This window comes from Bubalus kerabau, chromosome 1, assembly GCF_029407905.1.
Source record: "Bubalus kerabau isolate K-KA32 ecotype Philippines breed swamp buffalo chromosome 1, PCC_UOA_SB_1v2, whole genome shotgun sequence".
NCBI classification, from domain to species: Eukaryota; Metazoa; Chordata; class Mammalia; order Artiodactyla; family Bovidae; genus Bubalus; species Bubalus kerabau.
In genome coordinates this window covers 131,071,080-131,098,914 of record NC_073624.1, presented here as the reverse complement: position 1 = coordinate 131,098,914, position 27,835 = coordinate 131,071,080, and the positions used below count along the sequence as shown (strand labels likewise).

Sequence of the window (27,835 nt, the reverse complement as noted above, 5' to 3'; positions counted from 1 at the left end):
CGAGCATTTAGACACATCTTTAATTGGTTCTTAACACTTCTCAAGAATACCAATGAGAGACATCAAGTCTGTTATCCGCATTTCATTGATCAGGCGGGCAGGCACAGAGCAGAGGCAGCTGCTCTGCCATCCCCCGTGGCAGTGGGGTCTGGATGGGAGCTCGGTTTACCCATGTGCCCTTCCAAGGAGGGTGTGCTTGGAAGGGGTCAGTTAGGGCAATCCTGAGGGCCCACTGTCCCTGGTCAGGCTTCTAGAAGTCTAGCACAGGCTCTGGTTTCCAGAGTGCTGAGCGTGCCTTTCCTTTTGGGGGTCCTCTGGCTGGGAGTGTGATGAGCATACATCAAGGTGCCTAAAGACACAAAAACAGATGCTATGTGTCATTATTATCTTTTAGTTACTTTGAGGTTGAGTTGCATAGGAAAAGAGTGTTGTTTCATTTGCATTTAAGCCTATGTTTAACCGTGGAACGAAAGGCTGGCTTTCCTTTACAGGAATTTCAAGTGGTAGAGGTCAGCTGGTCCTATGGACTGCATGTGTGTGTCTCCCGAAATTCATATATTTAAATTAACCTCCAGTGAGATGGTATTAGTGGGCGGGACCTTTGGGAGGTAATCAGGTCAAGAGGGCAGAGCCCTCTTAAACCAGAGACCCTGGAAGCTCCCTCAGCCTTCTGCCCTGTGAAGACACCTAGAGAAGGTGCTGTTTGTGAGCCAGGAAGCAGGCCTTCATCAGACACTGATCCTGCTGGTTCCTTGATCTTGGACTTCCAACCTCTTCTGCTGTGAGAAATTAATGTTGGTTGTGTATAAACCACATAGTTTATGGTAATTTTGTTATAGTAGCCCGAATGGAGTAAGATACAGCCCTCGGAAACTGATGCAGTGTTTCTAAGAGATGTAGATTTAAACAAATACTCACAGAGGCCATTAACGTGTGTGTGTGCACGTGTGTGGCAGTGGCATCTCTGTGTGTCAACGGAAGACATACTTTGTCATCCTCTATGTAGTCTGGGAAAGGAATTTGATAAAATACAGAAGAACTTCAAGGGCATTCCCTGGTGGTCCAGTGCTTAGGGCTCTGGGCTTCCACAGCAGGGGGCACAGTTGGATCCCTGGTCAGGGAAATAAGATCCTGCATGCTGTGAGGCACGGCCAAAAAAATAAACACATCAATATTTTAAAAAGAGAGAGAGAAAAAAAGAACTTTATACTCTTGTTTCTGTTTTTTGCCTCAGAATGCTTGAAGACCTTTCCAGCTGTTCTGTGTTTGGGTCTGGCTCTCAGGCCTGAACACAGAGGGTGCAGAGGGTGGCTGGAACCAGTCCTGGGTTTCTCTGAGCCCCTCAAAGAATATTCTGAGTACATAAGAAACCATCTGTATACTACCTGCAGCAGTAGCCGTGCTGCTGAAGAACAGTAGCATGAATTAAGAAAGAAAATTCTGAGCTTAAAGTTAACCCCACTCTCTACCAGCATATACAGTTAACTAATATTTGACAGGAAAGCCAAGAACACCCAATGAAGAAAGGATGATGTTGAGAATAGTGGATAAACACATGTAGAAAAATGAAACTGGACCTCTATCTTATACCATTTACAAAAATTAACTCAAAATGGATCAAAAAGACTTAAATGTAAGACACAATACTCCTAGAACAAAACGGAAAAGAAGCTCCTTGAACTTGGCATTAGCAAAGATTTTTTGGATGTGATACCCAAAGCACAAAAAACAAAAGCAAAAGTCAACAGATGGGACCACATCAGACTTAAAAGCCTCTGCACAGAAACAGAAAAAAATCAACAAAATGAAAAGGCAACCTATAGGATGGGAGAAATATTTGCAAACCATGTATCTGATAAGAGGTTAATATACAAAATAACAAAAAACCCCAAACAATTTGATTTAAAAAAAATAGGCAGAGGAAATAAATAGACATTTTTTTTCCCAAAGAAAATATCCAAATGGCCAATGGGTACCTGAAAAGATGCTCAGCATCACTAATCCTCAGGGAAATGCAAATCAAAGCCAAAATGAGGTGTTAGAATGGCTTTCATTAAGAAGACGAGACAAGTGTTGGTGAGGAGATGGAAAAAAGGGAACCCCTGTATGCTGTTGGTAAAATGTAAATTGCTATAGCCACAATTGAAAACAATACAGAAGTTCCTCAAAAAATCAAAAGTAGAACTGCCATATGACCCAGCAAATTCATTTCTGGGTATGTGCCCAAGGGAAATGAAATGAAAACAGGATGGTGAAGAGTGACATGCACTCCCATGGGTGTTGCAGCGTTATTCACAAAAGCTAAGATATAGAAACAACTGAAGCATTCACCAACAGCTGAATGCATAAGAAGATGTGCTGTATATATACAGTGAAATAGTATTCAGCCACGAGAAAGAAGGACATCCTGCCATTTGGAACAACATGGATGGACCTTGAGGACATTAGGCTAAATGAGTCAGACAGAGAGAGACAAATACCATGTATCACTTATATGTGGAACCTATTGTAAAAAAGCCAAACTTGCACAAATAGTGAGTAAAACAGTGCTTTCCATGGGTTAGGGTATGGGGCAGTATGAGTGTTATTTAAGGATATGAGCTTGCAACTAGTAGATAAATGAGCTTTGGAGGTCTAATACACAGTATAGTGAATATATATAGCAATATTGTATTCATCAAATTTGCTAAGAGACTATATCTTAATTATTCCTACCACAAAAAGCAATGATAAGGGCCTCCCTGGTGGTCTAGTGTTTAAGGTTCTGTGCTTCCAATACAGGGGGCACAAGGGCATCAGAGTGTGGGGCTCAGTAGTTATGGCATGCAGGTTTAGTTGTTGGGAGGCATGTGGGATCTTATTTCCCTGACCAGGGATCAAACCTGTGCCACCTGCAATGTAGGCAGACTCTCAACTGCTGGACCACCAGGGAAGTCCCAGCTTTGCTCTTTAGCTTTGCTGGCTCTCCAAAGCTCTTTCTGAAATCAGCCTCACCGTTTATAGCTGAAGTTTCAAGCCAGCAACTTGGGCAGAATCTAACTGTCCATGCTTTGTTTGGCTGGCATGATGTTAATAAAAACAATTGAGTTAATTAAAAAAAAATCAGGAGCTCTCACATAGAAATAAAATTCCAACATTTTTTTTTCTCACTTAAAAAAAATTATTTTGGCTGCGCTGGGTCCTCAGTTGCGTTGTGGCCAACAGGGGTTACTCTCTAGTTGCGACTTCAGGGCTTCTCTTGTCGCAGAGTACGTCTAGAGCCAGTGGGCTTCAGTAGTTGTGGCCCGTGGGCTCAGTAATTGTGGCTCGCTTGCTTAGTTGCTATGTGGCACGTGTGATCTTAGTTCCCCCACCGGGGATTGAACCTATATCCCCAGCACTGGGGATGGACCACTGGACCACTAGGGAAGTCCCTACATTTCCAACATTCTTAAAAAGTCTTAGGGAGGACATACACTCACCAGTTTGTCCTGTCCTCATGATTCCTGGTGTTTACATCCATCCCACGTATTCACTCCTACCTACCCAGCCCCTGCAGACTTTGAGTTTTTGTCTCTTGATCTATGCATATCATGTGCCAGCAAGTTTCCTTCTTCTTGCAAAGACAGCAAAAGTACTAAGAGTATTCAGAGCACTGGCTCCACCCATTTCTCCATTTTACTGCCTCTCCCTCCCTGAACCCTTCCTCCATGGACTGATGCTCACCCTGGTTGCCAATCATGTCCTCTCCCCATGGCTCATGGTGTCCCTTCCCCCAGGAATGCCAACCTGACTTCTGAAGGCCGACTCATGGTCATGGTTTCCTTCAGGATGGTGCCAGGAAGCCTTCCTCCACTCCTAAAGCCCTCTGAAGCATACTCAGAATCACATTGCCATTTGGCTAAATTTTTTTCTCTTCCATTATGGTTTATCACAGAATATAGTGTCCTGTGCTATACAGTAGGGTCTTGTTGTTTATCCATTCTGTATGTAATAGTTTGCATCTGCTAACCCCAAACTCCCAATCCATCTCTCCTTTACAACCCTTCCCCCTTGGCAACATGAGTCTGTTCTCTGTGTTTGTGAGCCTGTTTCTGTTTTGTAGAAAAGTTCATTCGTGTCATATTTTAGACTCTACATATAAGTGATATCATATGGTATTTGTCTTTCTCTGTCTGACTTACTTTACTTAGTAAGTAATCTTACTTTACTTAGTAAGTAATGATAATCTCTGTGTCCATTCATATTGCTGCCAATGGCATTATTTCATTCTTGTTTATGACTGAGTAGTATTCCATTGTGTGTGTATATGTGTGTATGTATGTATGTATGTATATACATACTGTGAACACTAGGGTCTACATGTCTTTTCGAATTCGAGTTTTCTTCCGATATATGCCCAGGAGTGGGATTGCTGGATCATATGGCAACTCTATTTTTAGTTTTTTGAGGAACCGTCATACTGTTTTCCATAGCGACTGTACCAATTTACATTCCTGCCAACAGTGTAGGAGGGTTCCCTTTTCTCCACACCCTCGCTTGGCTGAATTTCTTTACTGTACAGATTAAGAAATGGAAAATGTGACTCTCAAGGATAGTGCACAAGTAAAACTGAGTAGAATGCAGGCGATTGGGAAGTGGGACTTTCTCACCAAACCACGTGCTCTTCCTGCAGATCCAGCCTCAGTGATCTCAGCGTCTCCAGCATCATGTGCTTAGTGAATTTTCTCTGACTGATTGATTGATTACTAAAACACTCAGTGCTCCTGGCAAAGCAATTCTCACTCTGTGGAACACATTATCTTGACGTACGACTGTCTCTAGAGCTTAGATTGGGGGAGCTCGGTATAATCTTCAGATCATTTAGCAATGTCTTGGAGCTACTGGACATGAGATAAAGATCTAGGAAAAGTGCCTGCTATTGGCAAGTGGAAAGGAGAGCGGGTGACTTGCTTTAGGGCATTTCAGGTTTGTTTTCTAATCTAAAGCAAGGGTGGGCAAATTACTACCTGCAGATCAAATCTTGCCCACTGCTTGTTTTTATAAATAAAGTTTTATTGGGACATAACTGTCCTCATGTCAGTATGGTTTATGGATGCTCTCATGCTACATTGGCAGGATCAAGTAGTTGCAACAGGAACTGTATGGCTTGCCGACCCAAAAATATTTACTGTCTGGCTCTTTAGAGAAAATTTTCTGATCCTCCTGCATGTAAACCATTCAAGAGCGCTCCAGGTCGGATGTTATTCCCAATTGCTTGCTCCTCTGGATCCCCAATCTCACTACCCACAGTATGTGTGGGGGATGGAACTCAACCATTTGACTCCCAAACTCATTGTCCTTTGACCGAATGCCCACAGGACAAAGTCCCAATTCCCTAGCATGGAACAAACTCATCCAACTCTTCCCTCCTGTAAGTCCCTCAGACCTATGGCTTTGAACTCCTTGCTGGTTTCCAAACATGCCTTGCATGTATGTATGTATTGAGATCTTTGTGTTTTTGAATTGTGGTGCTGGAGAAGACTCTTGAAAGTCCCTTGGACAGCAAGGAGATCAAACCATTCAATCCTAAAGGAAATCAACCCTGCATATTCATTGGAAGAACTATGCTGAAGCTCCATTACTTTGGGCACCTGAGGTGAAGAGCTAACTCATTGGAAAAGATCTTGATACTGGGAAATATTGAGGGCAAGAGGAGAAGAGGGCAGCAGAGGAGATGGCTGGATGGAATCACCGAATCAATGGATATGAGTTTGAGCAAACTCTAGGAGATAGTGGAAGACAGAGGAGCCTGGAGAGCTACAGTCCACAGGGTTTCAAAGAATTGGACATGACTTAGTCACAGAACAACAAAATGAGATCTTTGTGAGTGACATATCCTTTTCATCAAATCCCTGGTTCTCCTTCCTAGGTCCTGATGTGTGTATATATATATATATATATATATATATATATATATATATATACACACACACACACTAGATATTTTTTGGATGTGAACCATTTTTAAAGTCTTTATTGAATTTATTGAATTTGTTACAATATCATTTCTATTTTATATGTTTTATTCTTATTTTTTTTTGCTCCAAGGCATGTGTGATCTTAGTTCCTCAAGCAGGGATAGAACATGTACCCACACCCCTCTGCATTGGGAGGCCAAGTCTTAAGCACTGGACCACTAGGGAAGTCCTAGTCCTGATACATCTAAAATCTTACCTCCTCTGTGGCAGTTTCTCTGATTTTGTCAGTTGAGTGAATAAGAATGAAAGCTAATATTACTGAGTGTCTCTGGTGGCTCAGATGGTAAAGAATCTGCCTGCAATGCAGGAGACCTGAGTTTGATCCCTGGGTCAGGAAGATCCCCTGGAGAAGGGAACTGTTACCCACTTCAGTACTTTTGCCTGGAGAATTCCATGGGTAGAGGAGCCTGGTGTGCTATATAGTCCATGGTGTCACAAAGAGTCTCACATGACCGAATGGCTAACACTTTCAACTGGGTGTTTTCTTCAAGTTGTGGACTAGGCTGTATGTTCTATTTGATTGTTTTAGCATGGCCCTCAGATGTGGACACCGATATTCTCATTTCAAAGGGGCATGAACAGGTTGAGACAGCTTAAGTAACTTGACCACAGTCCCAGAGTCAACAAGGTTCCATTCCAGGGCTTGGCCCTAGTCTGCTTGGTGTTTGAGTTGAGCTGTTACCACCAGGCTCCATCTGCATCCCCCTTCTGCTCCCCCTGCTCCTCCAGCCCCACCTGTAGAGCATTTGCTCAGCCTGGGGTGATAGCGTCTCCTGGAAGTGGGGAACTTCTGGGGGACAGTGAGGCCGGCCCCTTGCAGCTGTGACCCTACACATGAAGTGACTCAGTAAGTGCTTGCTGAGGGAATGACAGCATCGGGCCTTCATCATGCCAACCTTGATTTCATCTAATTGCTCCGTCCGTAGTGTTTCAATAGCATTTAGCAGTTTGGGGGAGATAAGTTCCCTGCATTCCTTCCCGTTAGCACCACCATCTCCCTGCCTTGGGTTGGACCATGCTCAGTGAACAATCCCGGCCTCTTCCCCACTTCATGTTTCAGTTTTTACTGTGGTCGCTTGGTACCCACTCCTTTCTGAGCATTTCAAAAAGGTTCTTATGTTTCATCCATAATCGAGTAAAGGTTTGCAGCTGTGAATAAAGGATTGATTAAAAGTAACAACAGCAAAAATAATTTCCTTTTCAGTCTGCCTTCCTCCAGAATATCCCCCAACTCCCATGAGACAATGCAGACAGTCTGTGATGTAAATCCACAGCATCTTATGGGTTTACTCAGATTCCAGAAAGGGAAGCATGGCTATTTATCATAACAGTCAGTCCCCCACATATGAATGAGTTCCGTTCCAAGAGCGAGTTCGTAAGTCCAGTTTGTTTATAAGTTCAATGAAGTTAGCCTATGTACCCAACTAATGCAATCAGCTATATAGTACTATACTATAATAGGTTTATAATACTTTTCACACAAATGATGCATAAAAAACAAACACAAGAAATAAAACATTTTTTTAAATTTTTTTAAATTTTATTTTATTTTTAAACTTTACATAATTGTATTAGTTTTGCCAAATATCCAAATGAATCCGCCACAGGTATACATGTGTTCCCCATCCTGAACCCTCCTCCCTCCTCCCTCCCCATTCCATCCCTCTGGGTCGTCCCAGTGCACCAGCCCCAAGCATCCAGTATCGTGCATCGAACCTGGACTGGCAACTCGTTTCATACATGATATTTTACATGTTTCAATGCCATTCTCCCAAATCTTCCCACCCTCTCCCTCTCTCTCAGAGTCCATAAGACTGTTCTATACATCAGTGTCTCTTTTGCTGTCTCGTACACAGGGTTATTGCTACCATCTTTCTAAATTCCATATATATGCGTTAGTATACTGTATTGGTGTTTTTCTTTCTGGCTTACTTCACTCTGTATAATAGGCTCCAGTTTCATCCACCTCATTAGAACTGATTCAAATGTATTCTTTTTAATGGCTGAGTAATATTCCATTGTGTATATGCACCGCAGCTTTCTTATCCATTCATCTGCTGATGGACATCTAGGTTGCTTCCATGTCCCTGGCTATTATAAACAGTGCTGCGATGAACATTGGGGTACACGTGTCTCTTTCCCTTCTGGTTTCCTCAGTGTGTATGCCCAGCAGTGGGATTGCTGGATCATAAGGCAGTTCTATTTCCAGTTTTTTAAGGAATCTCCACACTGTTCTCCATAGTGGCTGTACTAGTTTGCATTTCCACCAACAGTGTAAGAGGGTTCCCTTTTCTCCACACCCTCTCCAGCATTTATTACTTGTAGACTTTTGGATTGCAGCCATTCTGACTGGTGTGAAATGGTACCTCATAGTGGTTTTGATTTGCATTTCTCTGATAATGAGTGATGTTGAGCATCTTTTCATGTGTTTGTTAGCCATCTGGATGTCTTCTTTGGAGAAATGTCTATTTAGTTCTTTGGCCCATTTTTTGACTGGGTCATTTATTTTTCCGGAGTTGAGCTGTAGGAGTTGCTTGTATATTCTCGAGATTAGTTGTTTGTCAGTTGCTTCATTTGCTATTATCTTCTCCCATTCTGAAGGCTGTCTTTTCACCTTGCTAATTGTTTCCTTTGATGTGCAGAAGCTTTTAAGGTTAATTAGGTCCCATTTGTTTATTTTTGCTTTTATTTCCAATATTCTGGGAGGTGGGTCATAGAGGATCCTGCTGTGATGTATGTCAGAGAGTGTTTTGCCTATGTTCTCCTCTAGGAGTTTTATAGTTTCTGGTCTTACGTTGAGATCTTTAATCCATTTTGAGTTTATTTTTGTGTATGGTGTTAGAAAGTGTTCTAGTTTCATTCTTTTACAAGTCGTTGACCAGAGTTCCCAGCACCACTTGTTAAAGAGATTGTCTTTAATCCATTGTATATTCTTGCCTCCTTTGTCAAAGATAAGGTGTCCATATGTGCGTGGATTTATCTCTGGGCTTTCTATTTTGTTCCATTGATCTATATTTCTGTCTTTGTGCCAGTACCATACTGTCTTGATAACTGTGGCTTTGTAGTAGAGCCTGAAGTCAGGTAGGTTGATTCCTCCAGTTCCATTCTTCTTTCTCAAGATTGCTTTGGCTATTCGAGGTTTTTTGTATTTCCATACAAATTGTGAAATTATTTGTTCTAGCTCTGTGAAGAATGCTGTTGGTAGCTTGATAGGGATTGCATTGAATCTATAGATTGCTTTGGGTAGTATACTCATTTTCACTATATTGATTCTTCCAATCCATGAACATGGTATATTTCTCCATCTGTTAGTGTCCTCTTTGATTTCTTTCACCAGTGTTTTATAGTTTTCTATATATAGGTCTTTAGTTTCTGTAGGTAGATATATTCCTAAGTATTTTATTCTTTCCGTTGCAATGGTGAATGGAATTGTTTCCTTAATTTCTCTTTCTGTTTTCTCATTATTAGTGTATAGGAATGCAAGGGATTTCTGTGTGTTGATTTTATATCCTGCAACTTTACTATAGTCATTGATTAGTTCTAGTAATTTTCTGGTGGAGTCTTTAGGGTTTTCTATGTAGAGGATCATGTCATCTGCAAATAGTGAGAGTTTTACTTCTTCTTTTCCAATTTGGATTCCTTTTATTTCTTTTTCTACTCTGATTGCTGTGGCCAAAACTTCCAAAACTATGTTGAATAGTAATGGTGAAAGTGGGCACCCTTGTCTTGTTCCTGACATTAGGAAATGCTTTCAATTTTTCACCATTGAGGATAATGTTTGCTGTGGGTTTGTCATATATAGCTTTGATTATGTTGAGGTATGTTCCTTCTATTCCTGCTTTCTGGAGAGTTTTTATCATCAATGGATGTTGAATTTTGTCAAAGGCTTTCTCTGCATCTATTGAGATAATCATATGGTTTTTATTTTTCAATTTGTTAATGTGGTGTATTACATTGATTGATTTGTGGATATTGAAGAATCCTTGCATCCCTGGGATAAAGCCCACTTGGTCATGGTGTATGATCTTTTTAATGTGTTGTTGGATTCTGATTGCTAGAATTTTGTTAAGGATTTTTGCATCTATGTTCATCAGTGATATTGGCCTGTAGTAGAAATAAAACATTTTTAATGTTGCAGTTGAGTACCTTGAAAAGCACAGTAATACAGTACAACAGCTGGCATACAGGGACTGGCATTGAGTGAACGGGTTAAGAGTTACTATGGGGAGGAGGGAGAGGGGGTGGGAGATGGTAGAGCTGAAGGATTGTCAGCAATAGGAGAAAGAGGACAAGCTGCAATGTCACTCATGCCTGATATTGATGGAAGGCATGTTTGCACCTTTGAAAGTCTGCAACTAGAAGGTTTGTAGGTAGGGGACTCACTGTACTAGATGAATGACAACAATAACATCTTGACTCTTTCTGAAGTTGGCACACTTTATTTTGCATTTTATGTGTTGGGTTTAGAGGGGCTTGGTCCCTGTGGTCCCATGACTCACAGCCAATGGGGAAATGCCACAGCCCCCTGCAGCCAATCGTGATTAGGGAGGTGATCTCAGATGAAGGATCCCACCCATCCCGGGGTGGGAGGCACAGGGGAGACTCCCCTCCACCTCTCTGGGAGAGGGAAGAGGGAAGGGAGCAGAAGTTGGACCTCCAGTATTGGTTGGAGCTTGGCACAGTGTCTAGACCAAAACTGCGGTGTAGAGTAAGAGATGGAATGGGAAAGATTCCAACTGAGGTCTCTGATGGCTCTGAATTCAGAGGGACGGTGGAGTGGGGTTTACCTCGGGGCACACCGGGTCCCTGCTGAGGGCATCTGAAGGCCACAGAGAGGTGTGACCATGCATTCCGGCCCTCCCCCAGCCCCCGCTTCCTGCTCTCACATACCTTCTCTAACCCAGCTCACTGTCTTAGTTGATCTTGCTCGCTCAATCATGTCTGACTCTTTGTGACCCTATGGACTGTAGCCTGCCAGGCTCCTCCATCCGTGGGGTTTTCCAGGCAAGAATACTGGAGTGGGCTGCCATTTCCTTCTCCAGGGGATTTTCCTGACCCATGGATTGAACCCGCATCTCCTGCAGTGCAGGCAGATTCTTTACCACTGAGCCACCCCACTGCCTTAGCTAGGGAAGATCATGTCACTCAGTGGTGTCTGACTCTTTGTGACCCCATGGACTGTAGCCTGCCGGGCTCCTCCATCCATGGGGTTTTCCAGGCAAGAATACTGGAGTGGGTTGCCATTTCCTTCTCTAGGGGATTTTCCTGACCCATGGATTGAACCTGCATCTCCTGCTCTGCTGGCAGATTCTTTACCACTGAGCCACCAGGGAAGCCTATGTCTTCCTGTGACTAAACAAATGAAAGGGATAAAGAATCTACTTGCCTCTGTTGCATTTTAATGGAGGCTCCAAACCACCATTACCTAAAGGACATGTCTGAGCACCATGACGGAAGATGTGGGATTATCTAACCAGCTTGACAATAAAGATCCATCCCACAAAAATTCCTGCAGAACTGGCTATGTGCTGCAGGAATCATCTCAGCTGGGCTTTGTCTGCCCTAGTCTTCTCCTGGCTGCTGGAAAGGGCCAGAAAGTTCAAGATAGAGAGTTGGGATCTTGACTGCAGTTTCGGTGGGAGGGGGTGGTGGGGGCATATGACGATCAGCCTTGCCACCATAAACACTAGCCCTGCCACAACCCTGTGAAGAGCCAGGGAGCTGGTTTCACATTTTGCTTTGCTGGTTTTTTGTCATGAGACCAGAGGCAAGGGATCCTCTTCCAGGGGTAGGTAGCCCTGTCTCACTCACATGTGTAAGGACAAAGCATCTTGGTGCACATGACCACGATTTGAAGTGTGTTATAGATCCTTTGCCTCTTGTTTCAGGAGAAAGGAAAGGATGCAATGACCCAGGTCTGGGCTGGGTCCCAGCTGATGCGTCATCCTGCGTCTGGCCTCCCTCTGGGGTTTTCTCCTTGGTTTGGAGAGGGGACTAAGCATTTTTTGTTCCGTGTTCCTGGTCCCAGTGATAACAGGGGCTGTGAATTATGGACGCAGCAGCAAATGTTTTTAATCTTCCATGAAACAAAACCAGCGTGTGTTCTGCACCAGGGGCCGAGGCTGAGGGAGGAAGCCAACAGCTGCTCGGATCTGGCTAACTCGGGCTGACGTCAATGCGAGTCCGTCAAGGCCAAGGGCTCCACGCAGGAAGCTTCACAGTGATACCGAAAACAAATTTGCATTTTTTCCTTTCACGGGAACTCAGCGATGCTCTGTTCCACTGAGATGTTTTCACCAGTCCTTGCAACTAGTGTGTTGAATAAACCTGGCTTGCGGTGGACTGGGGGCTACAACTTCAGGGTCTGTTTGCTCTTGCCGCTTTAAAATGTGTTCAGCGGGATTAATGTACCCTGGCTTGGGATGAAAACGCTGGCAGTTGCTGCCGTTTCTGCTCCTCTTAGGAAATAGTCTGTCCTAAGGTCGCTTTAAATGGAAAACAGTCTCAATTTGGAATTTGAAGGTCCAGGCCAAGATATTAGTCAAAACTCTCAACTTTGACATCCCATTCTTTTCCTGGCTTCAGTTTAGCTTGCTTAGGCCTGGAGGCTTGCTTTGGAAAGGGAGCTCCTCTGCTGGACTTCTGGGCCCCCCACCACACCTCCCCGAGGTGGAAGCTGGGGTTCGGGGCAAGTAGCAGGCACAGGAGAGCTCTTACTTGAGTGGATGCTGTGGGAGCCCAGTATGGTTTAAGCTGACCTTTCTCCTGGTGGAATTCTTTTAAGGCTCTGTACCTCTTTGACTTTAGAAGCGGGAAGATGTCCCTCTTATGAGTGGTCCCTTGGAACATTTCCCTTAGCTTTACCTCCAACTTCTTGCTGCTGGGGTCTCTGCCAGATGAGTTTGGAATGAGGCCATCCTGGTTCCCTCCCTGTGTGGTCCACACCTGGCTCTAACCTTCATATGTCATCTGCCCTGACAAACCCTTGAGGTGGAGGGTGACCCCAAACCAGGCGCTTGCTCCTGCTGCCACTACCTAACCAGAAGTGACCTTGCCGATTCATTAGGTCTCGGTGGGTGCTGTAAAGACTTACCACAAACTTGATGGCTTAAAAGAAACGTGATCTTCCACAATTCTGAGGACAGAAGTCTAAAGTCAGTGTGTGTGTGGGCATGCTCAGTTGCTTTAGTTGTGTCTGACTCTTTGTGATCCTGTGGACTATAGTCAGCCAGGCTCCTCTGTCCAAGGGATTCTCCAGGCATGAATACTGGAGTGGGTGGCCGTGTCCTCCTCCAGGGATCTTCCTGACCCAGGGATCTTCCTGATCCAGGGATCGAACCCAGGTCTCTCGCATTGCAGGCAGATTCTTTACCACTGAGCCACTAGGGAAGTCCCTGAGGTCAGTTTACCAAGCTAAAATCCAGTGTCAGGAAGGCTGAGCTCTTTCTGGAGGCTCTGGGAGAAAATTTGCTCTTTGCCTCCCTGGGTATCTGGCAGCTGCCAGCATTCCATGGCTTGCGGCCCCAGCACACCAATCTCGGCTTCTCTGGTCACAGGACCTGCTTTGTGTGCAGTTACGTCTCCCTCTGCTCTCTCTTATAAGGATACATGTAATTGCGTTTGGGGCTCATCTGAATAATACAGGATCACCTTTCCAGCTCAAGAGCCTTAACTTAATCACACCTGCAAAGACTTTTTCCAAATAAGGTCACAGTTATAGGTTCCAAGAATTAGACCTGACATCTGAGAGGGACTCACATGGTAAGCTCACCAAGTAGTTGGTGGAAACCCCCAACATGTTTGAAATGAGGGGCAGGTCCCCACCTGACCTTCAAGAAACACTTTGTGCTTTCTCCAAAGCTACACTTCTCAGAAAACCCTCTCTTTAAAATCCTGTCTCTCAATGAGCTGACAGGTTATATTCTCAGGGTCAGTAGGCTCACATGCTGTGAACCTTGAGTGTTTCCTGTGAACACTTCTTGCTTTGGAATTTTACAGCAAAAGTAGTTTGGCCTTCAAAGCGTCACTTTTAACATTCTGTTACCTTTGTGATGGAATGACTAGTCGTTGCTGCTGCCTGGGGCCGTGGCCTTCAAGGCTGCCCAACGGGGCTAGAATCTAGCCTGCGATCTGCCTGACAAGCCTGGCATGGATGCCTATACCTGTGGGCAGCTCGGGGCCCTCTTTGCCAGTTCACATGGCCATGCTGTCCATGTTCAGCTCTCAAACAGTCCAGGGACTTGCCAGTGGGAGGCGCAGAGTTGCTGGGGCTGCTACGTGGTATGGAACTCTGTTGACAAATGACACAGGCCACTTCCATCTTTGAGTTTCCAACTTGCAACCATTGTGCTGAGCTAGAAATTTCCTATTCTGTGGGTTAGCAGATTGTCATTTGATAAGGGTTTCATGTTTGTGTGAACTAAGCTGAGATGGACAAGCTGGTCCAGAAAGGAAATGTACTACTCCTCAGCTCTCAGAAAGTGGGTCCAGCTTTTAGGGGGGACAGTGGAACAGATGTGTTTGAAAGGTTCTGGAATGTTTAGGCCATAAATACTTTTATGGCCTTCTTCCACCTTAGCAGTGAGGACAAGCAGTCTGCCTCTTGGCTGCTAGAATAGGGGATGGAAAATCAGAAGTCCTGGGCTAAATTCCTAAAGACTTGGCTTGGCTGGTTAACATGAAACCAGTTGGTTCACAGAGTTACCTGGGAAAACTGCAATTAATAGAAGAAGAAGGTGACAGAGATCCCTGAAGATATTGTTCAGAGATTTCCCTTGAGGCCCAGTGGTTAAGACTGTGCTTCCACTCCAGGATGTGGGGGTTCAATCTGTAGTCGGGGAACTAAGATCCCACATGCTGTGCAGTGAGGCCAAAAAGTCAAAAAAGATATTGTTCAAAATGACAAAGACAGCAAAGGTCAAGCTTGCTCAAGGATTGATCAGTGTGCCTTTTTTTCCTTTTACTAAACATTTCTTTCTCCTTTCTCTTCTTTTACCACTGAACCCCTCGGCCCCCCACCCCCCACTTATGATGGTAGAGAATTTGAGTCTTTTCATATTCTCTCCCAGCTGACCTTTTTCTTGATTCTCAGAGGCTCAGAGGAGGGTCTGTTCTGAGCAAGTCCATCTCTTTGGAAAATCCTGGGGGGAAACTGAGGAAGATTTGGGGCAGCCTTGGTAGCCAAGCTTTCGCCAGTGTTATGAGACCTGTTACCTAGTACCTTAGTCTGCCTGGGCTGCCAGAACAAAGCACCACAGGCTGGGTGGGCTTAAAGTATGGAAATTTATTGTCTCACAACTCTGGAGGCTGAAAGTTTGAGATCAGGGAGTCAGCTGGGCTGCTTCCTTTCGAGGCCTCTCTCCTTGGTTGGCAGATGGCCGTCTCCTTCCTCTGTCCTCATATGATCTTCCCTCTCTGTGTGTCTGTGTCCTAATCTCCTCTTTTTTTACTATTTATTTTTATCTGTTTAGTTGGCTGCACCAGGTCTAGTTGCAGCACATGAGACCTTTTAGTTGTGGCATGTAGGATCTGGCTCTCTAACCAATGACTGAACCCAGTCCCCCTGCACTGGGGGCGCAGTCTTAGCCACCTGACCACCAGGCAAGTCCTCTAATCTCTTCTTATAAAGACACTGTTCATATGGGATTAGGGCCTACCTTAAAGACCTCATTTAACCTAAATTACGTCTTTCTAAAAAAAATTATATATTTTTAATTGACAGATAATTGCTTTACAATATTGTGTTGGGTTCTGCCATACATCAACATGCTGCTGCTGCTGCTAAGTCGCTTCAGTCGTGTCCGAACTCTGTGCGACCCCATAGACGGCAGCCCACCAGGCTCCCCTGTACCTGGGATTCTCCAGGCAAGAACACTGGAGTGGGTTGCCATTTCCTTCTCCAATGCATGAAAGTGAAAAGTGAAAGTGAAGTCGCTCAGTCGTGTCTGACCCCCAGTGACCCCATGGGCTGCTGCCTTCCAGGCTTCTCCATCCATGGGATTTTCCAGGCAAGAGTACTGGAGTGGGGTGCCATTGCCTTCTCCAACATCAACATGAATCAAGCTAAATTACCTCCTTAAAGATCCCATTTCCAAATAGAATTATTTTCTGACCTACCAGGTGTTAAGGCATCAACATATCAATGTTGGGGGACACAAATCAGCTCATGACACTTGGGAACCTCTGGACTCAGCCACTCTAGACCAGACTGGGATTGAATTCCTGAGAAGAAAGGGGTAAGGCCATACAACTCCATTCCTACTCACAGCAGAATTCCACAGGCTTTTTCCTGATTCCTTCTCCAGCCTCCAAGCTGCTCCCCATAGCAGCCCCAGGTCAGAGACAGGCCTCTCTGATGCTGTGCATCCTTCTCTGCCCTTATAGACCCACCTTTTCCATAGAGGTCGCATCCTTCCTAGGAAGAGGGAATCTCTGCAATTCCTGCCAATAGTCAAGTAAAGAATAAATATGAGGGCTGACCCAGTGGGGAAGGAAGCACACAGGGCACTGGACAGGGGTATGAGAAGGAAAGATTAGGGCTGACTACACATGGGCATGTGACCCTCTGTGCAGTATTTTTAGTGCCAGCTTATAATATACCGCCGCCTCTAGCCCTCGTGACTTGTAGCCACCTGGTCCCAGTGGGCAGTGTGGTGCAACGGCCACAGGCCTGGGGGCAGTCAGACCTGGTTTGACTCATTTCTCTGCCATTAACTAGTTGTGTGACCTTGGCTAGTTTACCTAATCTTCTTGGGCCTCGGTTTTATCATATATGAGTGAGAAAGGGATGTTGGCCTCATAGCTTTGCTGGGAGGATTACTTGAAAACCATGCCTGAAAGCTGTTGGTATGTACTGAATTGGATCCCCCTAAATTCATACATTGACACCCTAACCCCAGCAGCTCTGAATGTAACTGTATTTGGAGATGGAGCTTTTTAAAGAGGAGATTAAGGTAAAATAAGGTCCTTGTGCTGGGCCCTAATCCAGCATTAATGATGTCCTTATAAGAAGAAGAAGAGATTAGGACAAAGACACAGAGGGAAACCATGTGAACACATGGGGAGAAGGTGGCCATCTATAAGCCAAGGAGAGAGGTCTCAGAAAGAACGAACTGTGCTGTCCCTTGATCTCAGACATCCAGCCTCCAGAACTGTGAGCAAATGAATGTCTATTGTTTAGGCCACCTAGTCTGTGGTACTCGGTTATTGCAGCCCTAGCAGACTAATATTTCTGGTGTATAAACCACGTTCTTCCTTTTCTTCTGGTCCCTGGCCCCCACTGCCCCCAACTGGAGCAGTCTTGGACTAATCCTATCTGCTTTGACTGTATACTTTGTAAACTGTAGATGGGATACACATGGACAAAGGCTCAACATAGAATGAAAGACACAGATCAAGGGGAAATAGAGGACTGTGTTAGAGAAACATCTGGCACCTTAGACAAAAAGCACTTTAAAAATCACCTAAAAATTGGCTCCTTAAAAAAAGATGAAAGCTGTCTGTCGTGGTTGCTTTCTTGGGTTTTTCAGAAGTTCCCTGTTGAGCCCCTCTGCCTATAGTTCTTTGAATCTGGGGTCCCTGTGGACTAATTCAGGAAAAAAACTTTGCAATATTGATTCTCCTAATTCAGGGACATGACACCTCTCTTCATTTGTTTAGTTCTTTAATATCTTTCAATGAAGTCTTAGAATTTTCTTCCCTAAAGACTGACACATCTTTTTATTTCATACTTCTAAGCATTTTATTTTTTCATACTTTTGAAATTTTAAAAAACTGCGTTTTCTTTTTTGCTGGAGTATAAAAACACAACTGGCTTTTATATTTAGATGTTGTGTCTAGGATTCTTATTATACTCATTAACTCTAGTAACTTAAATGTAAATTATTTAGTGAGATGCTTCTGTAGAAACCATATCATCTGCAAATAATAACAGAAAGGCTTCCTTTCTATACCTCTTGCCTTTTATTTCTTTTTCTTGCCTTATTGTGTTGTCTAACATTTCCCGCAAATGTTGAAAGCAAGTGGAGTTATCAGGCATCTTTGTCTTATTCCTAGTCTCAGAGGTAAAGCCTTCAGCATTTTAGTTTCTTGTGTCTGCTGTAGGTTTTTTGTAAATATACTGTATTAGGTTAAGGATGTCCCTTCTATTTGTAGTTTGCTGAGAATATTTCTATTTTAAAATCGTGAACAGATACTGAATTTTAAATAATACTTTTCCTGCATCTATAGAGATAATCAAGATTTTTCCTCCTTTGATTTGCTAATACAGTGAACTACTTTAATTTGTTTTCTAAAGTTAAACCAAATTTGCATTTTTAATTTAAATCCATCTTGGTTATCCTATGTTAGAATTTTCATACATTGTTAGATTTAATTTGCTAATTTTATTTTTTTATTTGCTTATTTGTTTTAAATATTTATTTATTTGACTGTGCCAGGGCTTAGCTGTGGCACAGAGGATGTTCGATCTTTGTTGCAGATGTGGGATCTTTAGTTGTGGCATATAGGATCTAGTTCCCTACCAGTGGTTGATCCTAGGACCCCTGCATTGGGAATGTGAAGTCTTAGCCACTGGACCATGAGAGAAGTCCCCAATTTGCTAATTTTTAAAAAAATATTTAAAATAGAAATTCATGAGCAAGTTTGGCCTGTGATTTGGAGACTTTCTGTTTGCCGTTACAGATGGGCTCCCTGCCAAGTGGGACTGCCAGGTATGAGGATATGAGTGTCTTCAGTAACTCTCTGGTTTACAGTTGGGCTGGGCCAAAGGGGAGCCCTGGCAGGAGGTGGGGGAGGAAAATGAGGTCGCTACAGACTGGCTGTGTCCTTTGATAGAAGGTCCTCTCAAAGCGGCCTACTCTACTTCACTCTTTATCTTTTGCGGTTCTGATAACGTCTCTCTTCCCTGTTTCCCATCCCAGGTACAAATGCCTTGTTTCCCTTCAACCACATGCTGCAAATAAGTCCTCTCCAAATCATCTAATTTCCTGCGGGGGCTTTCACTGATGCAGTTTTATAATCAAGTTTTACAATCAAGCCTATGATAGCTTAATAACAGAAGGTGAGGGCTCTTCCTTCTTTATCTATACTCTGGAATAGAACTGCTTCCTTGGTAGAAAAAGTTAAAAGTTTGGTAGAACTTGGTGAAACCATCTGGGCCTGCTGCTGCTGGGAGAAGAGTTTTACCTACTCAGTTCAATGTCATTCGTGGTTGTTGAACTATTGACGCTTTTCCGCCTCTAGGGTCAGTTTGGTAAGTTGGAAATGCATTCATTTGCAAACTTCCTGGCCTTTATTTTTTACACTATTTCTTATTAACCTTTTTTCCCCCCTATACAACATTTTAATTGTCACTTTAAAAATAGTAAACTTTATTATTTTTTAGAGCAGTTTTGGGTTCACAGCAAAATTGAGCCAAAAGTACAAAGTGTTCCTATATACCCACTCTCCTCACACTTGCACAGCCTCCCTTCTGATCAACATCCCTCACCACCGTGGTAGGTTTGTTATGGTTGATGAACCTGCATGGCATCATTGCCGCCCGAGGTATGTAGTTTACATTACAATTCACTCTTGATGTTGTGCCTTCTATGTGTTTTGACAAATGTATAATTACATGTATCCACCACTACAGTAACCCACAGAGTATTTTCACTGCTCTACAAATCCTCTATATTCTGCCTATTTATTACCACACTTCTCCCTTGCCCAAGCCCCTAGCAACTTCAGCACTTTTCATTCTTAATCTTTTTATTTGTATCCTTTCTTTTTTAAGTTTGTCAATTTTATTAATCTTTATAAAACCCAGCTATCAGCTTTTAAAATCCTATTGTAAAAAAATAAAATAAAATAAAATTGTATTGTAATTTGTTTTTTATTTCATTAACTTCTCTTTATTATCATTTTCTTTTTATTTCTTAGGGTTTATTTTTAACTCTTTTTTTCCTAAGTTTCAAACTTGATTAGTTTTTCTGCCTTCTTTTCTAATGCAAGCATTGAAGACTACAAATTTCTATTTAAGTGGCATTTTAGCTGTGTCTTGCAAAATGCCTTATATTTCTATATGGTGTTTACATTATAGTTTGACTGGAAATATCTCCTAATCTCAGTTTTGATTTCTTTTTTGATCTATGGGTTATTTAGAAGAACTTCTAAATATTTTAGCTTTTCTATTTATCTTTTTATTATTGATTTTTAACTTCATTGCATTCTAGTTAAAGAATATCGTTTGTAAAATATTAAACTGTTATAATTTGTTAAAATTGGCTCTCTGGCTGAGTATGTCGTAGATTTTCATAAATGTCATATGTGCTTGAAAAATTGTGTAATATGTAGTTGTTATGTATAGGTTTTCTTTACAGACCCTTTAGATCAAGCTTGTTAGTTGTGCTGTTAAAATACATGTTACGTTTTCTGACTTCTCACTTTTTTATTCTATGAAAGGGTGTGCTAACCCTTCCTACTGTGTTGGAGGTTTTATCTCTTTCTTGTTATAGTTCATTCCATTTTTCCTTTATGCATTTTGAGTCTCTGTTGTTAACTAGTTACAAATTCAGATCTGCACCTTTTATCTTTGTGTACTGAATCTATCTCTAGCAATTATTTTTTGGCCTTAAAGTCTATTTTAATTCATATTAATTATTAATACATTAGCCTATATTAGGCATGCCTGGAATATTGCGTCTATCTATTTTCACTCTTTCTGTATTATTATATTTCAGTTGTATCTCTCTTAAACATCATAAAGCTGAATTCAGTTTCTACTACTCAATCTGACCATCTTTGTCATTTAATGGCAGCATTTAGTTGTTTTTATTTATTGTAATTATAATTTTAGAATTATTTTTTACCATCCTTTTGTGATTCATGTTTGTCTTGCATTTTTCTTTGATTTTTCTATATTTCTTGACCTTTTTTTTGATTGAATTAATATTTTTTTCTTATTCCATTTATTTTCCCATACAGGTTTGGATGCTGTATTTCTCATTTCTATTGTGTTAGTAGTTAACCTTACATGTTTAACATGTGAAGTTAATTATTATCTTTTCCTTCAAGCTCTGGAATAATGTGAAACCTTAGAACACCTAAATTCTCATCATTCTCTCCAGATGTATGTGGTATTATTGTCAGGTATTTTAGTTCTGACTTGTTTTACTTTAATTGCACAAATGGAACATAATTATCATTGTTTTATACCATCCCTTTTTATTTAGATTTACCCATGTATGTTTTTGTTGTTCATTTATTCTTGCATTCAGATCTTCCTCTTCTGGGATCATTTTACTTCTTTCTGAAGTGACTGAGAGTCTGCTTGATTTGAATTGTCTAAAAATGCTCTTTTTCCCTCTTCTTCTTGAAAAATATTTTCCATTTTGGTTGGACATACAAACAGGAGTGGGTTAAATTTCTTTCCCTCTGTTGACAGAGGAATGGCATTTGGAAACAACTGTTCTTTATCTGTTTGGGATTTTCTAGGTCAGCATTTAAATGTCTATTTCCTACACAACTCATAAATACATTTTCCTCATTTTTTTCGAACAATAACTGAAATACTGATTGAAAATTTTTTTCACAAATATTTTTTCACAATTGTTGCAAAAGTGCAATCCTGCACTTTATGCAGTTGAATTTTTTAGACCCTGCTTATCACATTATGACAAGGCTTTATCCACCTTTTCTGTGTGAAGCTTGTTATTTCCATCTTAAAGGTTTATGAGCAGAAGTTAGTAATTTTAGAAGGCAGTGACCAAGATGGCAGACCCTGAGCTCATCTCCTCCCACGTGCACACCAAAATCACAACTGTTTACAGAGCAACTATTGATGAGAATGACCTGAAGAGTAGCAGAAAATATTTTCCATGACTAAAAATATAAAGAAGGAACTACAACAAAAAGGGTGGGAGATGCGATATAGTCAAGACCCACGTCCCGGGTGGGTGACCCACAAATGGGAGGATCTCACAAGGGCAGAGTTCTCCCTGAGGAGCAAGGGGTCTGCATCCCACATCAGCACCCCCAGCCCCGGGGCCTGGCACTGAGCAGACAAGCCCCCAGAACATCTGGCTTTAAAGGCCAGCAGAGCATGAGGACAGGAGGGGTGGAGGGCTGTGGGAAACAGAAACTCACTCTTAAAGGGCACATGCAAAATCTCTCATGCTCCAAAACCCAGCACAGAGGCAGTACTTTGAGATGAGCCTGGGTCAGACCACCTTGGAGAACCTCCTGGAGAGTCAGGAGGCAACCAGGACTCCCCTGGGGAGCAAGAGCTGGCAGCAGCCGCTCTGGGGAGCTTGTCCTACCACAAGGAAACTGGCAAACACTTTTTTGGAGTCCTCCCACTTGCCTATTGGGCTTCCTTGGTGACTCCGATGGTAAAGAGTCCACCTGCAATGCAGGAGACCTGGGTTCGATCTCTGGCTTGGGAAGATCCCCTGGAGAAGGAAATAGTAACCCACTCCAGTATTCTTGCCTGGGGAATCCCATGGACAGAGGAGCCTGGAGGGCTACAGTCCCTGGGGTTGCAAAGAGTTGGACACAGCTTTATCTTAACACACACACACACACACACACACACACACACTTCCCTCTAGCCTATTAGCACCAGAGGCCTATCTTTCCTCCAGTTGAGTAGCACCAATTACCAATCCTGGGACCTCTTAGGTCAAGAGGTCAGCTGTGTGGGGACCCAGCCCTACCCACTAGCAGTCCCAGGATGTCAGCCTGCTCACCAGTGAGCGGGTACTAGTACTGAGATCCCCAGGCTCTACTGCCAGCCATCCTGGGACCCAACCCCATCCACCAGCAGGCTGAAACCAGTCTCAGACACCCCACTCCGCCCCCAGGACCCCATAGCCAGTTGCTCTGGGACCTACCCTGCCCACCAGTGGGCCGGCATCAGCAGTGAGCTACACAGCCGGCTGCACTGGGACCTGCTCACACTCAGCAGAGTGGTGGAAATCACCCAAACTCAACAGAAAAATGAAAAAGAATTTAAGAGACCTCTCGGACCACATCAAACATACTAACATTCACATTATAAGGGTCCCAGGGGAAGAGAGAGAAAGGGACAGAGAAATTATTTGAAGAATAATAGCTGAAAACATCCGTAATCTGGGAAAGGAAACAGACATTGAGGCCCAGGAAGCAGAGACAGTCCTGATCAAGAGGTCCACATCAAGAAAGATAATGATTTAAAATGGCAACAATTGGGACTTCCCTGCAGATGCAGTGGTTAAGACTCCCTGCTTCCACTGCAGGGGGCGAGAGTTTGATCCCTGGTTGGGGAACTTAACATCCTGCATGCCATGCTCTGCTTAGTCATTTTTTGCAACTGCATGGACTGTAGCCTGCCAGGCTCCTCTGTCCATGGGGATTCTCCAGGCAAGAATAATGAAGTGGGTTGCCATGCTCTCCTCCAGGGAATCTTCCCAACCCAGGGATCGAACCCAGGTCTCCCACATCGCAGACGGATTCTTTACTGTCTGAGCCACTAGGGAAGCCCTGCCATGCCATGCAGTGTGGCCAAAAAAAAGGGGGACAGCAATTAAAAATAGAGACTCTTTTCTTTAAAGGAAAAAGCAACTAGTTACATACAAGGGAACTTCCATCAGACTGCAAGCTGACATTTCGGCAGAAGCCTTGCAGGCCAGAAAGAAGTGGCACAATATTCAAAATGATGACAGGAAAAAAGCTACAACCAAGAATACCCTACCTGGCAAGCCTATTATTCAGATTTGAAAGAGAGATAAAGAGTTCTACAGACAAGCAAAAGCTAAAAGAGTTCAGCACCTCTAATCTGGCTTTTCAAGAAATGTAAGCGATTTCTCTAAGCAGAAAAGACACAACGAGAAATGTGAAAATTATGAAAGGAAAAATCTCATTGGTAAAGGCAAATACACAGTAAGAGTGGTAGATAAGCCACTCATAAAGCTAGTGGGAAGGTTAAAAGACGAAAGTAGTCAAAATCACCCCTACTTACAATAAGTAGTTAAGGGGTAAACAAGTGTGATGTCAAAAACATTAAACATGCGGTGGGGGGAGTAAAAATGCAGGCTTGATAGAATGCATTCGAATTTAAGAGATTATCAACTTAAAATAATTATATAATGTGTGTGTGCTCAGTCATGTCCGACTCTTTGAGACCCCATGAACTATAGCCCTGCCAGGCTCCTCTGTCCATGGGATTCTCCAGGCAGGAATACTGGAGTGGTTTGCCATTTCCTTTTCCAGGCTCCTCTGTCCATGGGATTCTCCAGGCAAGAATACTGGAGTGGTTTGCCATTTCCTTTTCCAGGCTCCTCTGTCCATGGGATTCTCCAGGCAAGAATACTGCAGTGATTTGCCATTTCCTTTTCCAGGGAATCTTCCCGACTCAGGGATCGAACCCATGTCGCTTGTATCTCCTGCTTTGGCAGGTGGATTCTTTACCACTAGCACCTGGGAAAACCAAGATAATCAAAAACATGTTGATATATATACACCTCATAATAACCCCAAACTAAAAACTGTAATATATACATATAGACAGACGCTTTACTGCCTGAGCCACCAGGGAAGTCTGAAGTCAGTAAGATTTACACACACACACACACACACACACACACACACACACAAAGAGAAAGGAATCCAATATAACACAAAAGATAGTTATCAAATTGTGAGAGAAAAGAGCAAAAGAAGAAGAAAGGAATGAAAGAGAACTACAAAACAGCCAGAAAACAATTAACAAAAATATTGTAATTTTTTAAATGTGCTTTTACTGTGGTAAAAGTCACATAATCTAAAACATGCTACTTTAACCATAGTTAAGTGTACAGTTTAGTGGCACTAAGTACCGTTGTGCAACTTTTACCATCATCCATCTCCCCAAATTTTCACCTTCCCAAATTGAAACTGTCCCCATTAAACCCTAGCTCCACATCTCTCCCTGAACCCCACTCACCCCCTGTCCCCTGGCATCTACCAATGCACCTTCTGACTCTATGACTTTGACTGCTCTAGGTATCTTGCATAAGTGGAGTCAAATACCTAATGTACATTGGAGTGCAAAAATATTAAATATTTGCTTTCAACCATCAGCATAATTTCAAGAAGAAAAAAAGTCTCTTTATCCAGATATTTGCCATTTCTGTTGCTCTTCCTTCATTTTTGATATTCCAAGTTGCCTTCCGATATCATTTCCCTATATCTGAAAAATTTATTTATTGATTCCATGTCATTGGGTCTGCATCCTTAGATGGGGTTGGAGACATCTGTGAAACAAGAAGAACTTCACTCATCCCCAGGGTCCTGCAGTTCTGCATTCTGGGCCTCCTGCCTCCCCTTCCTTCTACAGGCTCCTCTTTGCAAGCAAGCCCTCCCGCTGGACTTCTGCTCCTTGATATTCAGAGACAGTCCTTACCTTGTGTAGGTTCATTTGTATTTAAGTCCTATATTTAACTGTGACATTAAAGCCTGCCTTCCCTTTAAAAGAATTTCAAGTTTTAGAGGTCAGCTGGTGTTGTGGACTGAATGCTTGTGCCCTCCCCTCCTCCCCCACAATTCACACAATGAAACCCTAACTCCCAGTGTGATCGTATTAGGAAATGGGGCTTTAGGGAGGTGATTTGGTCTTGAGGGTAGAGTCACCATGATGGGATTAGAGTCCATGTAAGAAATATCCTTTCTTATATTCTAGAGAGATATTTCACTTTGCCATGTAAAGACACAGAGAGAAGGTGGCTGTCTATAAGCCAGGAAGAGCGCCCTCACCAGAACCTGACCATGCTGGTATCAGGATCTTGGAAAGGTCCAGCCTCTAGAACTATGAGAAATAAATATGTAAGCCCCTTGGTGTGTAGCATTCTGTTACAGCCATGCTGATTGAGGCAGATGGGTGGGCATTTTGAGCTGGAGGAAGACGTCCCTGTGGCCACTGACCCCAGGTACACATAGGTGAATCCTTGTCTTCGCGAGCACAACTATGTCAGTCTGCTCACTGCCTGAACAGAATACCAGATAGTGGCTTAGACAACAGAAATTGTCTCCCAGTTGAGGAGATCGGAAGTCCAAAAGTGTCTGCAGGTTTGGTTTCTTCTGGGGCCTCTCTCCTCGGCTGGCCGACGGCCGTCTTCTCTCTGTGTCCTCACATTGCTTTCCCTGTGTGCTGTCTGTGTCCACCTCTTCTTTTAAGATCATGGCTCATAGTATATTAGGGCCAGCTCTCATGACCTTATAACTTAATTATGTCTCTGAAGACCCTACTCCCAATGTGGTCATATTTTGAGGTGCTTTGGCTTAGGACTTCAACATATGAAGTTTGGGGGAACATGATTCAGCCCAACCATTTTCCGTAAACGCTGAATGGAGAAACCAAGACACAAGTCTTGATGTCTAAGAAGCTTATGAACAATATGTGTTGGATTGAGAGCATGAGAACAAAGGGATGGTGGTGGATTGGGTAGGGGTGTGTGTGCATGTGTGCATGCAAATGTGTGCCTGTGTGTGTGTGTTCGGGGGTTCCTTCCAAACTAATGTGATAGAATTGAGTTAGCATCCAGCATGCAAGAGACCCCGTTGAGGTCTGTTATTTGGAGACACATTTTAAAGCATACTTTCATTTGGTTAACATTTCCTTTTCAAATAACTGCTAAAAATATTAGCATCCAACTAGGGTAAAACCTGATGTGATCAATTTAATCTTCACACCAATCCCAAACTATTTATTACTTTATTTTAATTTTATTTTTTAATTAGAAATATTTATTTATTTATTTGATTGCACCGGGTCTTCGTCGTGGCGCAGGGGATCTTGAGCTTCATTGTAGCATGCAATGCTTGCGGCACATGGGGTCTCATTCCCTGACCAGGGATTGAACCCGGGCCCCCTGCTTTGGGAGTGCAGGGTCTTAGCCACTGGATCACCAGGCAAGTCTCCTTTTACTGTTATTTTTAAAAATGTACCAGTTGAGTAAGAAGTTAAAGGAATAGTATATCAGAGCTGCAATCAAATAGACTTTGGAATAGTCCTTCTTTGCTGTTGGTTATCATAAACAGATCTCTACTGAAAACCTTATTTTGAAACTCAAGTTAGGCAGTCATTAACGTATTCATTTTCCTGTAATTCATGGAAAATAATCAGTGGACTTCATATGAGATTATTTCTTTCATTTCCCAAAGGGCCTGTTTTCCTTTATACTCGTGTATTGAGCACTTATTATGCAATAAATACTGTGACATGATCTTACCCTCAAGAAAGTCGGTCTCATGGGGCAGACAGACAAGTAAGTTGGTGATGAGACAAGTCATGGACATCCCAGGACACAGCCAGAATGCAAAGGAGGGTCTCTTCTTTCCTACCATGGAGGTCAGGGATGGTTTGGTGGAGAAGGACAGGTAGGAACTGGAAGATAATAGGAGGATGGGAGAGGGTATGATTTTGGGGGAAGGGGCTGAGGTAAAGTCAGGAGAAGTTATCTCTAGATCCATCTATGTTACTGCAAATGACATTATTTCATTTTTTTCCCATGGCTGAGTAATATTCCATTGTGTACGTGTACCACTTCTTTACCCATTCATCTGTTAATGGACTTTTTGGTTGCTCCCATGTCTTGGCTATTGTAAATATTGCTGCAGTGCACATTTGGGTGTCTGTGTCTTTTCGAATTCTGCTTTTCTTCAGACATATGCCCAGTTGCAGGATTGCAGGATCATATGGTAGCTCAGTATGATATTTACCTTTTAAACCCATCTCCTTTCTATTCTCTCTAGTGGACGTTACCAGTTAACATCCCACCAACAGCAAAGAAGGGTTCCCCTTTCACCACCACCTCTCCAGCTCGGGCCAGCCTGTGTCGAAC

General features: G+C 42.9%; 1 long non-coding RNA gene across 2 annotated transcripts; it reads left to right on the top strand.

Annotated features, from left to right (window-relative positions):
* On the top strand, window positions 1–27,835 carry LOC129641806 (uncharacterized). Of its 2 annotated transcripts, XR_008709452.1 has the most exons (4): window positions 1–781; window positions 18,920–19,059; window positions 25,234–25,403; window positions 27,747–27,835. It is a non-coding gene; the product is annotated as an uncharacterized LOC129641806 (long non-coding RNA). The 2 variants fall into 2 exon arrangements; XR_008709451.1 differs by lacking the exon at window positions 27,747–27,835 and having other exon boundaries at window positions 6–781; window positions 25,234–25,509.